Source organism: Oncorhynchus nerka, linkage group LG14, assembly GCF_034236695.1.
Source record: "Oncorhynchus nerka isolate Pitt River linkage group LG14, Oner_Uvic_2.0, whole genome shotgun sequence".
NCBI lineage: Eukaryota > Metazoa > Chordata > Actinopteri > Salmoniformes > Salmonidae > Oncorhynchus > Oncorhynchus nerka.
Window position 1 is genome coordinate 56,266,841 of NC_088409.1, and position 16,576 is coordinate 56,283,416.

Genomic DNA, 16,576 nt, shown 5'->3' on the forward strand with positions numbered 1-16,576 from the left:
GGAACCAATCACTTTTCTCCACATTGTCTGTGTGTCATTCACCCCCTCTTTGGGCCTTGGGGGAGATTGTCCTCTCCCTTGGTTCCCTTTTTAGCAAGGTGGAGACTAAGTAACGAAATATGTCCTTTTGGTGTTTGGAATTGTACGCCATTGTATTTCATCTCTGAGGTTGCATCTGTCGTGTAACCCATTAAAATATTAATTTTAATGGGTTACAAGTAGGCTTTCCACTCAAGTAGGCTTTCCACTTTCCTCCAGTATTTATTTAGCAAAGATGATAACACAAAATCACTCCGGACAGACACAAGAAAAAACTAATTACATAAATGTTGCAGCAGCCTAGGCTACACCGAAGCATTAGAGATCTGACTTTCTGTATGGGATGAAAACGAGACTATTTTTCAGTCTGATCAACTGTAGGCTACTAATTAGACCAACTGCATAAAGCCTATGCGCCCTGTCCATCTGGTCAGGGTAACTAATTGGTAACGTTATGTATTTATTAATAGTCCTATTGTGTGCCCGGAGAAAATGTGAATGTGATCAAATGTAGTTAATATTCCAAATTGGGCTGGCTAGGCTGCCTTATACGTTTTTAATCCAAAATGATTCACTGGAATTAAGCAGTTAACATAATAGTGATGACAGATGTCAGTAAATGTTATGTAAGGCCTACAGTTGCATAGGCCTGCATCATGCAAACATGCATAAAGCAAGCTCAGACCTGTGAGTTCTATTGCCTATCAGTTGTCTGGGTAGAAGAAATCCCCCTCTGTATCTAGTATAAATATAATTCATATGAACAAATATAAGGTAGCTGCAGTTTGACGGGTTTTCATCCCCCCAAACCCAGGAGTTTTTTAAACCATATGACCTGACTAGGAAAACTTGTCTCATCCCAGCCCATATAAAACCTTTTAACAACTGATTAATCACTGTCATACTTTATAGGGTCCAGAGTTTTCCTAGTTAGATTAACATAAGGGAAAAACTCCAGGCCCCAGAGGGTAAAAATTGCCCCACTGCTCTGGGACCTATGATGTCACCAGTCTGTTTGCAGTTGTCAGGTATGTGGATGATCAGGGCTTTAGTCAGGAATGCTTCTTGGGATACTTTGATAGTCTGTATGACTTGATGAATTTTGAGATGTCTGAGTTTAAGTTCATAGAGAAACTCGTTGTCCAAACCTACGATGGTGCAGCTGTAATGGAATGTATCTGCTATTTGTGTTTACTGCTAAGTCCCCTCCTGTTCCCTGAGTAAGAGGTGATGACTACTCCACTCCACTACCAGCGTCATCTTTCTCCTGACATGAACTGAAGCCACGTCTCATGTGTCCGCTCATCCACTGTTACATTTAATGTTTCCTCTCCAAGTACTCTGAGTCCCCCTATCAATTTCGTCTCATTAATGTATGTAGAGTCAATCACAAACACAATCACATTATTATACAATGATTTTACTCGTTGCTTAGACTAACTCGTTCTTAGATCTTTTGTCTAACTGTGTAGTGTGTTGTGTGATTGTTTTTTGTCGGCCCAGTCAAATCCTGTCCTGCGCACTGGTCAAGCCTCTGAACACCTCAACTCATGCTGTCACGACATTCGCCGAAGTCGGTCCCTCTCCTTGTTCGGGGAGTATTCGGTGGTCGAAGTCACCGACCTTCTAGCCATCATTGATCCATTTTTCATTTCCCATTGGTTTTGTCTAGTCTTCCTACACACCTGGTTCTATTCCCATCAATTACATGTTGTGTATTTAACCCTCTGTTTCCCCTCATGTCCTTGTCTGAGATTGTTTGTTGTATGTAGGTGTTTATTGTTATTCTGTTGTGCGATGGGTTTTGAACCCTCTATTTGTTATTTTGTATATTCTGATTTTCGGGGGTTTTGATGTTTATTAAAAACAGCTCCGTTTTTTTACCAAGTTCATTCTCCTGTGCCTGACTTCCCTGCCACCAACACGTACCACATTACACCTGCATCATACCCTCAGTCAATCACTGCTGTGATCTGTGATCAACATTCCCATTGCCTATAATATTGTACTATAAATGTCTTTAAAAAATGTTTTAGTTGATATTATTTTTGTCTTTGGCGATTTTTGAAACAGATTTTGTCGACTCCGTGAGTTCCGCGCCTGATTTGTATCTTTGTCATCGACATAATAGACCCTGGACCAGTTATGGAGAGGAAACGAGGAGGAAATGTCAAATAAGACATTTGCTGTGGTATTTAGTCTTTTCTGTCTTTACATTTATTTGCACACAAAAAAGTCAGAACAACAGTTGGAAAAAGTATTAGTAGAATATCTAGTCCACCAAAATAAAATCCACATGGCCTTATCCATGTGCTCTGTCTTCTGGAGACAAATTGCCTCATGAACCCACAAGCAAGTATACATGGTAAACTCTAAGTACTCTACTACATTGCAAAAGGGTTTTTCTAATGATCAGATAGCCTTTTAAAATGATCAACTTGGACTAGCTAACCCAACATGCCATTGGAACACAGGCGTGATGGTTGCTGATAACGGGCCTCTGTACGCCTATGTTGTCACGACTTCCGCCGAAGTCGGTCCCTCTCCTTGTTCGGGGCGTTTTCCCATTCTGTTTTCTCATTCTGTTTTCCCATTCTGTTTTCCCATTCTGTTTTCTCATTCGGTTTTCCCATTCGGTTTTCCCATTCTGTTTTCCCATTCTGTTTTCTCATTCTGTTTTCCCATTCTGTTTTCTCATTCTGTTTTCCCATTCTGTTTTCCCATTCTGTTTTCTCATGCACTATTTTTGGACCACTTCAGTATTCCAACAGTTTCAAGCAATGTTTGGGCGCCAGTGTCAACCAATTATTTTTGATATCATTTCATTGTGGTTTCTTCAATCCCCTACAGATCAGTGATTACCTTACAGAAGAGAGGGGGGAAGTATGCTTTTTTGACCAAACCCTCTTGAGACACCATCACGTCAGTTCCTCCTATTATTTTCAGCAAGACTATAATTATAAGATAACAATGTGTTCGTAATGTATACAATTGTTTGTCCCGTAACTCCATAACTCTGTATGGAACTGGACAGCTTTGATTGATGGTTGTTTATGTAGAATTGAACCGAACCAAATCTTATTTTTCTTTCATACAGTAGTTCTGCTACAATAAATGAAATAATTACCACCAAAATGTCTGAACTCCATTAATTATTTGTCTTCAATGAGGTTACAGTACCTCAGATACATAGTGAGTGACTTTTATCAACTCCATAATAAGCACTCCCTCTCATTTCTACCTAGAGTTTCACAATATTTTTTTCACCTAGCCAAAAAGCCCTGCGATGTTATTGCATTTCTTCATTTCTGAACATGTCCTAGAGGCATTTAACGAACATCTTATCCAACTTGTTCTCCTTTAATCTTATACACATTATTTACACACTGCCTCCTCTGATTTCAAGTGTCATAAAATGGTACGTATGCAGGATAGCATAAAGTCACATTTATTGATGCATGATGAAGTCACACACCTACATACAAATGTTTTCTTTTAAAAAATGACTTTATTTCCTGCCGTTTCACAACGTGGTGAAATCACTTCACAGGCAGGTTTACGCCTACGATGTTAGTGTCACATTGATCACAGAGATAACTTTCAGTGAAGAAATAGCTCCCGTATGGAATAGTCATTATTAAGACAACAAAATTGAATTAACATTAAATTCATTATTATATTATTATATATTACATTATTATAATATAACAGAAAACACTACCCAAACAAACATAATAAAATGGTGAGCAAATCAAAATTGATTAAAGATATACTGATAGCTTAAATTAATCTGTGATGGCTACATACATTTTTCGGAATTTGAATTTGAATGATATACAAATCGACTCTTGAAGAATATAGCGTATGCCTCATGAACTTAGTTTAAACTGTCCTACCCCATCAGAACACAAAAATATAAGCTGTTTTGTAAGCCATAGTTTGTATAGCCTCAAAACATGTATAGCCTCAAAACATGGTGAAAAGTATAATTTTGAGCACCTGGAGAGGATGGAATGGAGAGGGGAGAAATAGTCACAGAGATCAGAGATTAAGTTTATGGTGTCCGAGAAATGTCTTGTTTTCACCCAGATGTAATTGTTGCCCGGCACCAGTTCAGTAGAGCTGCAGTGGTCAGGTAATGTGACGTAGTGAGGGGCAGGCAGGGCGTTAACAGGGCCACACAAGGCATGCATGGACATGGCGTTCACCATCACGATGGACCGCTCATTCTTCTTCACAGACACACTCTCCACTGTCCCTAGCAGAACTGGACACACACACTTTAGATCAGTGTTGTGAAGCTACTGTACATCAATGAGTCAAAGTGCTTCCCAAAGGGAGTCAAGTGCTTCCCACTGTATTTTCATGATTCCTTTCATCCTGTGCTTCAAACTGGAGGCCTGACCTCTGGTGTCACACAGGACTTCCGTCTTCAGGCTCCCCAGTGGTAGAATCCTAGGTCCTGAGGATAGTAAACAACAGTCTAATCAAATGGGGTTAGACAGAGACAGAATCCAGGCAAGGACCTATCAAAAGACACCAATTTTATCTTATATGAACTACATATAGAATCTTCATATCACTCGTCTGGCCTGTAGGTTGGTCTTTCGGTGACCATTCAGAGATCATTTGGTATTTTATTAGGATCAACTCAAGGACAGAACTACATCAATTTAAAAAAAGGCTCACGTAGCCAACATATCAACACATACACAAACTATCTAGGTCAAAAAGGGGAGAGGCGTGGTGCCATGAGGTGTTGCTTTATATGTTTTTAAAAAACAGGTTTGCTGTTTATTTGAGCAATATGAGATGGAAGGGAGTTTCATGCAATAACGTCTCTATATAATACTGTACGCTTTCTTGAATTTGTTCTGGATTTGGGGACTGTGAAAAGACCCTTGATGCCTTGTCTGGTGGGGTAAGTGTATGTGTCAGAGCTGTGTGTAAATTGACTATGCAAACAATTTGGGATTTTCAACACATTCGTGTTTCTTATAAAAAGAAGAAGTGATGCAGTCAGTCTCTCCTCAACTCTTAACCAAGAGAGACTGGCATGCATAGTATTTCTATAAGCCCTCTGATTACATTGAAGAGCAAGACATGCCGCTCTGTTCTGGGCCAGCTGCAGCTTAACTAGGCCTTTCCTTGCAGCACTCAACCACACGACTGGACAATCATGCTAAGACAAAACTAAAGCCTACAGGAGTGGTGTAAAAAAAAGCAGAGCATCTCTTTCTTACCGACAGACCTCTCCTTATCTTTATAACCATTGAACCTATATGTTTTGACCATGACAGTTTACATTCTAAGGTAACACCAAGTAATTTACTCCTCAACTTGTTTAACAGCCACACCATTCATTATCAGATTCAGCTGAGGTCTAGAACTTCTGGAATTATTTGTACCAAATACAATGCTCTTAGTTTTAGATAAAGAGATGCAACTCAAACAGTGACATAAATCATGGATCGATGAAAAATGGATTGCGGATTGCATGCTGTTCCAACTGAGATTGTATCCTGTTCCCACTGACCTGGAATCATGTTCTTGCTGGTGGTGTGTGGTTCAGACCATGGGTGCAGGACCATTGCGCAGCAAGACCACAGGGAGGCGTTGGGTAGCGGTGCCCACAGCAGGTGAACCCTGGCTTGGTAGGGTAGAGCAGGTCTAGCCCTGGGGCAGAGCAGCAGTTCTGGGTGGAGCCGGCCTCCATCAGGACACTCCTACATCCTCTGAGAGCCTTTCTTGAATCTGCAGGTTGTACAGAGTCCCTGCACAGCACTTAATCTGGCCACTGTTGGGGTTGTAGACCTTCCCTTCAGATAATATTTTTAGACCTCCCAGTACCAAAAGAGCCCATGTCAGCTCTCAGAATTTGATGCCTTTTGTGGTGTCATGTTGGGCAAACACAGGACCATGTACTGATGAGTATTTATAATTGATTGGATTTTACTAATTATATTTCGATGAATAGCACTCAAGGAAATGGAATCTGGAGAGTTTTAGTCCATTCACTACTTGAGCATTGAAGAGAGATCACCAAAACCAGCAGACACTGCCATCCTCAAGAGGGGAGGCCTTCCATTTAGGCAATTAAGAGAAACCAATCAGCTAAATCTATTTTTACATTGTCTTTGTTTGGTTAGGACAGTGTATTCAAACTTCTATTTTACTTATACTTTAGATCAGTCTTGAAGCCTCTGTACATCATTCAGTGAATCCCAAACCAGGCCCACGTTCCTACTAACCCGCTCGGAGGGCCTTCCATTGTCACGTGTTGCTGACGAAACTTAGAGGGTGACGTCAAGAGTGGTGAGGGGATCAATAAACGCTTCAGCTTCAGGACACACTCATGAATTGAATGATGCAATTCATGTTCCAGATTTATCATATAATACGACCTTGAAATTCAAATGAACAAATTTCCCCATTGTTATACAATATACAGTTGAAGTCAAAAGTTTACATTCACTTAGGTTAGAGTCATTAAAACTAGTTTTTCAACCACTCCACAAATGTATTGTTAAGTTTTATCAAGTCGATTAATCGATTAAGACATCTACTTTGTGCATGACACAAGTCATTTTCCCCAATTTTTTTACAGACAGATTATTTCACTTATAATTCCCTGTATCACAATTCCAGTGGGTCAGAAGTTTACATACACTAAGTTGACTTAACCTTTAAACAGCTTGGAAAGTTCCAGAAAATGATGTCATGGCTTTAGAAACTTCTGATAGGCTAATTTATATAATTTGAGTCAATTGGAGGTGTACCTGTGGATGTATTTCAAGGCCTACCTTCAAACTCAGTGCCTCTTCGCTTTACATCATGGGAAAGTCAAAAGAAATCAGCCAAGACCTCAGAAAAAAATTGGAGACCTCCACAAGTCTGTTTCATCCTTGGGAGCAATTTCCAGATGCCTGAAGGTACCACGTTCATCTGTACAAACAATAGTACGCAAGTATAAACACCATGGGACATGCAGCTGTCAAACCGCTCAGGAAGGAGACGCATTCTGTCTCCTAGAGATGAACGTACTTTGGTGTGAAAAGTGCAAATCAATCCCAGAACAACAGCAAAGGACCTTGTGAAGATGCTGGAGGAAACAGGTACAAAAGTATCTATATCCACAGCAAAACAAGTCCTATATCAACATAACCTGAAAGGGCGCTCGGCAAGGAAGAAGCCACTGCTCCGAAACCGCCATAAAAAAGCCAGACTACAGTTTAAAACTGCATATGGGGACAAAGATTGTACTTTTTGGATAAATGTCCTCTGGTCTGATAAAACAAAAATATAACTGTTTGGTCATAATGACCATCGTTATGTTTGGAGGAAAAAGGGGGAGCTGAAGAACACCATCCAAACAGTGAAGCACAGGGGTGGCAGCATCATGTTGTGGGGGTGCTTTTCTGCAGGAGGGACTGGTGCACTTCACAAAATAGATGGCATCATGAGAAAGAAAAATATGTGGACATTTTGAAGCAACATCTCAAGACATCAGTCAGGAAGTTAAAGCTTGGTCGCAAATGGGTCTTCCAAATGGACAATGACCCCAAGCATAATTTTTACTAGGATTAAATGTCAGGAATTGTGAAAACTGAGTTTAAATATTTTTGGCTAAGGTGTATGTAAACTTCTGACTTCAAATATATCACCCTCAGTAACGGTTAAACATTTATTTTGGGATGTATTTATTTTGCTACATGTGTCATGCCTAGAAATCAGACACAAGCGAAATACACGTGGCTCATAATTCCCATTATTTTTGTGACGTGGTGTTGTTGGACCCAGGTGCAGAGAAGAGACCAGATGAGGGATCAGTGGATAAACATAATACTTTACTGAGAAACGATATCCACAGAGTCACAGTACACTTGAAATACAACAAAACACTAACATGCTGACACCTAACATCCTGCAAAATAAATGTACAAATGTTATCCAGTCATTGCACCCACACTGGGACGCGAGCGTCTGCGTGGCATGACGCTAAAATAGAAATAGGTTCTATTTGTGATGTTCAACGCGCTGAAAGTCCGGCCTTCCCATCTCCTCATTGATTTTTAAGAGCATATACCCACGTGGGCGATTGAAAGACGAACTGATGTCCACACTCCAGTCGGTTGTAGTAATGCACTGTAAAGTTAGTTGCCAACCTCCATATAAAGTCCAAATAAGTAAAAAAGAAGCCTGAGGAAGGAGGAGAGATGACGAGAAATTAATTTGGTTTACCGTTTTATCTGTGGATTAATTGCAATGCAGGAAATGTAAAACTTGTTGTGTATTTGAGTTTTAAAAAGGCTTCTGAAGTTTGTAGTTTCCACTTTGAAATTTCAGACTGGATTTTCCTTTAAGAACAATTCAACAATAATTGCAAAAAATGTCTATTCATTATAATCCAAATAATAATGACCATTTCCTGTTGCTGCAGAATTATTTTCCTGCTGTAGTAAACTGGCTCACATTAAGATCCTACATCTGTACCAACCTTTACAGTTTCCATCCTACAGAACAACTCACTTGTGACCTTTGCAGCAGATTTAATCCTGAGGGTCATATGTCTCCTCTCCACAGCATTTTGCCTGTATCGTCAAGATGAACCTGTTTTTGCTTTGTCATTATTGGGTATAAATGGGTCATTCTCAAGAAACCATTAAAATACCATGGCAATAATTGATTTTAAATATAAAACATGTAATTTAGTAATATAACAAAATATCATAATAAAGAACATAGTGTTCTCTACCTTGCACAAATAGTAATTTCAACATAGGAATTCATCATTTTTGTATTTTATTGCATTTTCTGCTGAAACACATTACCGCAACGCGTAGCTGAATGTATGTTATGTTGTAATTTAAACAGAGTAAAATGAAAATATTCTGAAAAAAATGTATTCTACTAGATGTATTTAAATGACGGAAAAATTATTAACTGAATATTCATGTATAATAATAATGAAAAAATAGTGGACAAATTAAGTGTCCATGACTGATGTTCTCATCCTCCGCAACATTTTTGAAGGACTGTTCACACACGCAGAGAATATTAACCTGTTATGGCTGCAATCCCGATATCGGGATCGATATGACAACTACCAGTGAAAATAGAGGGCGCCAAATTCAAACCACAGAAATCTCATAATTACAATTCCTAAAACATACATGTGTCTTATATAATTTTAAAGATATTCTTGTTGTTAATCCCACCAAAGTGTCTGATTTCAAATAGGCTTTTCAGCGAAAGCACGACAAACAATTATGTTAGGTTCCCACCAAACCACAATAAGCACAGCCATTTTCCAGCAAAATATAGCATTCACAAAAAGCATAAATAAAGATAAAATGAATCACTAACCTTAAATTATCTTCATCAGATGACACTCATAGGACTTCATGTTACACAATACATGCATGTATTTTCCACCATAATTTGCAAATAAATTCATTAAAAATCCTACAATGTGATTTTCTGGATTTTGTTTCTCCTTTTGTCTGTCATAGTTGAAGTGTACCTATGATGCAAATTACAGGCCTCTCTCATCTTCTTAAGTGGGAGAACTTGCACAATTCGTGGCTGACTAAATACTTTTTTGCCCCACTGTATAGACCTGCTAGATCTACTGTCTCATTTATATTATGACAGACCAGCTAGATCTACTGTCTATTTTATATTATGACATTTCAGCTAGATCTACTGTCTCTATTATATTATGACAGACCATCTAGATATACTGTCTTTATTATTTTACAACAGACCAGCTGTATCTACTGTCTCCATTTCACTTTGGCCATTGTTGTGGGCCTGCCCTCCCCTCAATAGCCTCAAATAGGCTATTTCATGTGGGGGTGGGGTGGGGTGGAGCGGCAGACACACGCATCTCGGCCATGCTCCCTCTAATCCACAATATGTATATATATACACACAAACATAGGCTATGGGTCATACACATACATAGAAACATAGGCTATGGGTCATACACATACATACAAACATACCCCCACCCACAATGTATAGCCAACGTGTACTTTACACATTTCATTACATTTTTATATATTGCTACTAAATTTTTTTTAAATCACAAATAATATTTTATATTATTAATTTCAAACAACTGCATTAGCATGAGAAGAACTTACCAGTCCAAAACGATGTCCTCTCCATTGAAAAAATATTCCTCCATTTGGGAATCAAAGCTATGCTAGCTAAATGAATCGTCCTCCAACAATCTCTGTCTCACTTTTCCGATCAATTTCTTCTAAAATTGTGTGTACATCTGTATATCTAGACTTAGATTTAGCTTTCCCTGACTTAGTCGCCATACTGATTGATATATAAACAGCTTTGGATAAGCAAGCGAGGAGTCACAGACATAGAAAGGTGCTTGCAAAACACATGAAAACATTGTCTTGAAGATAAAGAAGCTGCACCAGCTTGGGGTCACAGAAACATCATCCCCAAGGGACAGTGTACAGGCCAGTGTGTGTAGTGACGATGACCTGTGCTGTTCTAATGTTTTTGTATATGTTTTTTTTAATGTATTCTCTGTTTTTAGCATATGTATGTTATGTACTGTTAAAGCACTGCAAAATGAAATTGATTGAACTTGAATCCATGATTGTGCCAATATTATTTCATTTATTTTCTACATTCAATTTTATAATGTTTTTAACCATACCTCAGTCTTAGTATGTTTTTTGTCAATATCGAAATCGTCAACCTCATTTCCGAAACCTGTGTAACATTACCGCAACAGGTGTTAATTTAAGGTTAATTTAATGAATGGAAAAAATAGTTGTTTGCTTTTAAATGCATGTGCAGAATCTATTCGTTATGTTCTTTCAGGCTTGCCTCATAATTTTGAAAATATGTAAGTTTTCAATGAAATATCAAAATTATTAGGTTGTAGAGTCTTTCTGGGTAAGTCTCTAACATTGTTCACACCTACAGTTGAAGTCGGAAGTTTACATACAGTGGGGCAAAAAAGTATTTAGTCAGCCACCAATTGTGCAAGTTCTCCCACTTAAAAAGACGAGAGAGGCCTGTAATTTTCATCATATGTACACTTCAACTATGACAGACAAAATGAGAAGAAAAATCCAGAAAATCACATTGTAGGATTTTTAATTAATTTATTTCCAAATTATGGTGGAAAATAAGTATTTGGTCAATAACAAAAGTTTCTCAATACTTTGTTACATACCCTTTGTTGGCAATGACAGAGGTCAAATGTTTTCTGTAAGTCTTCACAAGGTTTTCACACACTGTTGCTGTTTTTTTTTGCCCATTCCTCCATGCAGATCTCCTCTAGAGCAGTGATGTGTTGGGGCTGTTGGTGGGCAACACGGACTTTCAACTCCCTCCAAAGATTTTCTATGGGGTTGAGTTCTGGAGACTGGCTAGGCCACTCCAGGACCTTGAAATGCTTCTTACGAAGCCACTCTTTCGTTGCCCGGGCGGTGTGTTTGGGATCATTGTCATGCTGAAAGACCCAGCCACATTTCATCTTCAATGCCCTTGCTGATGGAAGGAGGTTTTCACTCAAAATCTCACGATACATGGCCCCATTCATTCTTTCCTTTACACGGATCAGTCGTCCTGGTCCCTTTGTAGAAAAACAGCCCCAAAGCATGACGTTTCCACCCCCATGCTTCACAGTAGGTATGGTGTTCTTTGGATGCAACTCAGCATTCTTTGTCCTCCAAACATGACGAGTTGAGTTTTTACCAAAAAGTTATATTTTGGTTTCATCTGACCATATGACATTCTCCCAATATTCTTCTGGATCATCCAAATGCTCTCTAGCAAACTTCAGACGGGCCTGGACATGTACTGGCTTAAGCAGGGGGACACGTCTGGCAATGCAGGATTTGAGTCCCTGGCGGCGTAGTGTGTTACTGATGTAAGGGAACACCCCCCTGAAATGTACCAAAATGAATGGGAAGTCATTGGCACTGGACAAACCATATACACGGTGTTCAATACCACTCAATTCAGCTTTGTTTCATTCAAAGTTGATTGCAAATGCCATATGGCAAATGCCAAGTGTAACACTTTAAAAATCCAACAGATGGCGAGTGCGCTCCACCGTGGTTTTTCATATAGAGCGTTGGGCTAGTAACCGGAAGGTTGCGAGTTCAAATCCCCTAGCTGACAAGGTACAAATCTGTCGTTCTGCCCCTGAACAGGCAGTTAACCCACTGTTCCTAGGCCGTCATTGAAAATAAGAATTTGTTCTTAACTGACTTGTTAGTTAAATAAAGGTAAAATAAAAAAATAAAAAAACAAGTCAACATCCAAAAGTAAAATTTTGAAAAACTGAACATTTATGACCGTTTTTCGAAAGTGTTTCGAATTTTTTTTGTCAATTACACATAAGAACAGTAAGAACAGTATGAATATACTTTTGTCCAATTTTATTATCATATTTAAAAATTTAAAAAATTAAACTTGTGCATAAGGCATGTATAAGAACTGTATCAACATACTTTAGTCATATTTTATTATCATCATTTTTAAAAAAACTTGTGCATAAGGCATATGTTTTCTCCATTTGCAATATGATTTCATAGGAAGTCAAAAGTCAAAAATAGCAAAAATTTTGAAAAAACTTATTACACCCTTAAAAAAGTGCTTTCTGGAACATTTTTCGAAATTCTTTAGAATTTTGTGTCAATTACACATGTATAAGAACTGTATCAACATACTTTAGTCATATTTTATTATCATAATATATATATTTTTTCTTGTGCACAAAGGCATATGTTTTGTTAGTATCCAAGATGGCGTAGCAGTCGGACGTGTGTTTTGTCTTGTCCCGTCCTGTATAGTGTAAATATAGTTTGTTTTCCTCTTTTTTTCCCGTATATATTTCGTACATATTTTAATCTCACTTCCCAACCACAGGCTGAATATATTCTCCTGCAACCCGCATCACCCAATGTGGTACGGATCTGCTTTTTCTATGCTTTAGAATCGGAACCCTCACCAGAAGCTAGCCGCTAACTAGCTACTAGCTAGCCACTGCTAGCGGTCTTCAACGCTAACTAGGACACCAGCGCGACATCTACCCAAAGCATATCAGACTGCTTTTTCTCTACCACATCTCCGGATTCCTACCGCAAGCTCTGAAGCTTTATACCGGATCATCGTAAATAGCTAGCTGCAATCCGAGTGGCTACTCCTGGCTAACGTCTCTGTCCCAGAGCAAGCACCAGTTAGCCTGGAGCTAGCCTCGAGCTAAGCCCATCTCCCGACTACCCGAAGAGGTCCAAAAATACCTAATTTGCCAATTGGCCTGGACCCTCTACTGACCCTCTACTGCCGACACGGAGCCCCGCCGATCCATCACGACTGGTCCGCCGACATAATCATCCGAGGGGGTTTCAACAGGCTTTTCCGCTGCGACATCGCCAAAGATCCATCTGCTGGCCAAGGCCCGCGAGCTTTCTGAATCGCTGTATCTCCAGCTCACCGCATGAAGAGGAATAAATAAACAGACTCACCCCATCGCGACGTCCCCCAAAGGTTAACTCTCTAGCCCTCGCTATCTCCCTGCTTGCTAATTCGGCCTGCTAACGGCTAGCTTGTCAAGCTCCGATCCGCTAACTGCTACCTTGTCTAGCTCGGGCCTACGAACTGTTAGCTTGTTAGCACAGGCCTGCTAACCGTCTGTACCACCGCGTCCCAATCACTCTCTGACCCCATTTACTTTCTATCTCTTTTTGATTTTTAATTTGTTTATACCTTCCGGAAACCTGCCTCACCCAATGTGATACGGAATCGCTGTTACTTTTACTCTTATTTTTATTTTTATGACACACTCAAGAACCTCCAGACGCTAACCAGCTAACTAGCTACAAGCTAGTTAGTCATTGTTAGTTTAAAAAAAAAAAAAAAAAAAAAAAAAAAAAAAAAACCTGGATAACACTCGCCAGCCCCCCTGCCCATCCACCGCTGCCCCCTGGACACTGATCTCTTGGCTACATAGCTGACGCACGCTGGACTGTCCATTAATCACGGTACTCCTTTCTGCTTGTTTGTCTTACCTGTCGGCCCCGTTGCCTAGTCAACGCCATTTTACCTGCTGTTTGTTGTGCTAGCGGATTAGCCTCGCCTACTGTTTTTAGCTAGCTTTCCAAATTCAACACCTGTGATTACTGTATGCCTCGCTGTATGTCTCTCTCAGATGTCAATATGCCTTGTATACTGTTGTTCAGGTTAGTTATAATTGTTTTAGTTCACAATGGAGCCCCTAGACCCACTCTGCATACCCCTGTTACCTCCTTTGTCCCACCTCCCACACATGCGGTGACCTCACCCATTACAACCAGCATGTCCAGAGATTCAACCTGTCTCATCATCACCCAGTGCCTGGGCTTACCTCCGCTGTACCCGCACCCCACCATACCCCTGTCTGTGCATTATGCCCTGAATATATTCTACCATGCCCAGAAACCTGCTCCTCTTATCCTCTGCCCCCAACGCTCTAGGCGACCAGTTTTGATAGCCTTTAGCCGCACCCTCATACTACTCCTTCTCTGTTCCGCGGGTGATGTGGAGGTAAACCCAGGCCCTGCATGTCCCCAGGTACCCTCATTTGTTGACTTCTGTGATCGAAAAAGCCTTGGTTTTATGCATGTCAACATCAGAAGCCTCCTCCCTAAGTTTGTTTTACTCACTGCTTTAGCACACTCTGCTAACCCTGATGTCCTTGCCGTGTCTGAATCCTGGCTCAGGAAGGCCACCAAAAATTCAGAGATTTCCATACCCAACTATAACATCTTCCGTCAAGATAGAACTACCAAAGGGGCGGAGTTGCAGTCTACTGCAGAGATAGCCTGCAAAGTAATGTCATACTTTCCAGGTCCATACCCAAACAGTTCGAACTACTAATTTTGAAAATTACCCTCTCCAGAAATAAGTCTCTCACTGTTGCCGCCTGCTACCGGCCACCCTCAGCTCCCAGCTGTGCCCTGGACACCATTTGTGAATTGATCGCCCCCCATCTAGCTTCAGAGTTTGTTCTGTTAGGTGACCTAAACTGGGATATGCTTAACACCCCGGCAGTCCTACAATGTAAGCTAGATGCCCTCAATCTCACTCAAATCATCAAGGAACCCACCAGGTACAACCTTAACTCTGTAAACAAGGGCACCCTCATAGACGTCATCCTGACCAACTGGCCCTCCAAATACACCTCCGCTGTCTTCAACCAGGATCTCAGTGATCACTGCCTCATTGCCTGTATCCGCCACGGAGCCGCAGTCAAACGACCACCCCTCATCACTGTCAAACGCTCCCTAAAACACTTCTGTGAGCAGGCCTTTCTAATCGACCTGGCCCGGGTATCCTGGAAGGACATTGACCTCATCCCGTCAGTTGAGGATGCCTGGTCATTCTTTAAAAGTAACTTCCTCACCATTTTAGATAAGCATGCTCCGTTCAAAAATGCAGAACCAAGAACAGATACAGCCCTTGGTTCACTCCAGACCTGACTGCCCTCGACCAGCACAAAAACATCCTGTGGCGGACTGCAATAGCATCGAATAGCCCCGTGATATGCAACTGTTCAGGGAAGTCAGGAACCAATACACGCAGTCAGTCAGGAAAGCTAAGGCCAGCTTCTTCAGGCAGAAGTTTGCATCCTGTAGCTCCAACTCCAAAAAGTTCTGGGACACTGTGAAGTCCATGGAGAACAAGAGTACCTCCTCCCAGCTGCCCACTGCACTGAGGCTAGGTAACACGGTCTCCACCGATAAATCCACGATTATCGAAAGCTTCAATAAGCACTTCTCAACGGCTGGCCATGCCTTCCGCCTGGCTACTCCAACCTCGGCCAACAGCTCCGCCCCCCCGCAGCTCCTCGCCCAAGCCTCTCCAGGTTCTCCTTTACCCAAATCCAGATAGCAGATGTTCTGAAAGAGCTGCAAAACCTAGACCCGTACAAATCAGCTGGGCTTGACAATCTGGACCCTCTATTTCTGAAACTATCTGCCGCCATTGTCGCAACCCCTATTACCAGCCTGTTCAACCTCTCTTTCATATCGTCTGAGATCCCCAAGGATTGGAAAGCTGCCGCAGTCATCCCCCTCTTCAAAGGGGAGACACCCTGGACCCAAACTGCTATAGACCTATATCCATCCTGCCCTGCCTATCTAAGGTCTTCGAAAGCCAAGTCAACAAACAGGTCACTGACCATCTCGAATCCCACCGTACCTTCTCCGCTGTGCAATCTGGTTTCCGAGCCGGTCATGGGTGCACCTCAGCCACGCTCAAGGTACTAAACGATATCATAACATCGATAAAAGACAGTACTGTGCAGCCGTCTTCATCGACCTGCCAAGGCTTTCGACTCTGTCAATCACCATATTCTTATCGGCAGACTCAGTAGCCTCGGTTTCTCGGAATGACTTTGCAGACAGAGTTCAGTGTGTCAAATCGGAGGGCATGCTGTCCGGTCCTCTGGCAGTCTCTATGGGGTGCCACAGGGTTCACTCGGGCCGACTCTTTTCTCTGTATATATCAA